Genomic DNA, 1,966 nt, shown 5'->3' with positions numbered 1-1,966 from the left:
ATATATATATATATATATATAAATGTATATATATACATTATCCTCAAAATGTGAGAATGTCTATGACATAGGATGATTCTGGAAGGTCATGATGCAACAGACATAACTGATGTTGAAAGTTTCTTTATTGCTCTATCGATTCATTTTTCTGCTTGCCTGCTGTATTTCTCTCTATCTGTCTGTCTTTCTCCCTCCTCTCAGACTGTTGCAAGTTCCCTTTCTTTCTCTGTAATTCTCCTTCCCTCTTTTGCCTATCTACTCCCTTTATGTCTCTCTTCCCTCTCTCTCTCATCTCTCCCTTACTTTATTTCTTTCCCTTTCTTAAAATTTTCTTCTCTCTCTTCCATCTCCTTCTCCCTCTCTTCCATACCCCTCTCGCTCTTATCCTGTCCTTCCCTCTCTTCAATCTAAATTCCATTTTCCTCACTCTCTTTCTCTCTCTTTCTTCCATCCCGTCTCTTTCTTTCACTCTCTTCCCTTTAACTCTCTTTTCCTCCTTCCTTCTCCTCTACCTCCCTTTCACTTTCTTTTTCTCGCTTTCTTCCATTCCCCTCTCTTTCTGTCCCTTTTCTTCCACCCCCTCTCTTTCTCTCCATTTCTTCCATCTCCCCATCTTCCATGCCCCTCTCTTCCCCCTTTACTCTATATTTCTCCTTCCCTCTCCTATATCTCCCCTTCCCTCCTTTTTCTACTTCCCTATCTCCCATCTCCCCTCCACTCTCTTTCTCTCAACCCCTCCCTCTCCATTCGCCATATTTTCCCCTTATCTCCTGTATAAACACAAACTTTTTTTTTCTTCCTTCTTTTACCATAACAGGGGGGTGGGGGATGGACCCCACCCAGCATTCTCACGGTATCCCAGCCTATTACCACCGTGATCCTATTGATAAGGCCAGGGGGAGAGCTTCTAGCGTGCTTCCACCACCTGGGACTGAATGGTGTTTCGGAGATGCTTTTAATGCCGTGTGTGTGTGTGGTGTGTGTGTGTTGAAAGGGGCAAAAAACAATTAAAAGCTAAGGAAATTAAAAGGAGTTGTTAACATAATAACGGTTTTGTTTTTTTTGTTTGGTTTTTTTGTTTTTTGTTTTTTTTTGGAATGTTTTTTGTTTTTGTTTTTTTTTTCTTTGGTTGTTGTTGGTTGGATTGTGTGTGGGGGAATTTTTTTTTTGGTTGGGGGGTGTGTTTGTGTTTTGTGTGTTGTTTTTGCTTGTTAGTTGTGGTTTTTTGTGGATTTTTTTTTATTTTGTGGGGTTTTTTGGAGGGTTTTGGTTTGTTGTTTTTTTGTTTGTTGTGTTGGTGGTTGGTGTTTGTGTGTGTGGAGTTGGTGTGGTTGGAGGTTGTTGTTGTTTCTTGGATGGTGTTTTGGGGGTGGCTTTTGTTTTGTGTGTGGTGGTCTGGGGTGTGGATTGTGTGGTGTTTGTTTTGGGGTGGAAGTGTTTTTGTTTGGTTTGTTTTGGGTGTTGGGCGTACTTGGGTGGTTGTTTTTGTTGGTTTGTTGTTTGTTTTTTTTTTGGTGTGGGGGGTTGGTGGTTTTGGTTGGATGGGGTGGTGGTGTGGTGTTGTTGGGTAGGGGGGGGGTCGGTTGGGTGTTTTGTTGGGGGTTTGGTTTGTTTGGGGTTTATTTGTGTTGTGGTGGGTTTGTTGGATTTTGTTGTTGTGTTTTGTCTGTGGTGGTTGTGTGTTTGGTTGGTGTCTGTTTTTTTTTGTTTTGTTGTGATATGTTTTTTGTTTTTTTGGTCTTCTGTTTTTTTATTTTGGGGTTTGTTTTTTTTTTTGTTGGTGGTTTTTTTTTTGTTTTGGGCGTTTGTGTTGGTAGGTGTGTGTTTTTTTATTTGTTTAGGTTGTTGTGTTTTGTGGATTGGTGTGTGTGTGGGTGGTGTTGTGTGTGGTTTTTTGTTTGTGGTTTATTTGGATATGTTTGTGGGGGGTTTTTTTTTGTGTTTTATTGTTTGTTTTGGTGTTTTG

This window comes from Penaeus japonicus, unplaced genomic scaffold (genome assembly GCF_977035675.1).
Source record: "Penaeus japonicus unplaced genomic scaffold, GWHDUDI00000001_assembly GWHDUDI00000004, whole genome shotgun sequence".
In the NCBI taxonomy this organism is placed as follows: Eukaryota; Metazoa; Arthropoda; class Malacostraca; order Decapoda; family Penaeidae; genus Penaeus; species Penaeus japonicus.
This window is presented reverse-complemented; position numbering follows the sequence as displayed.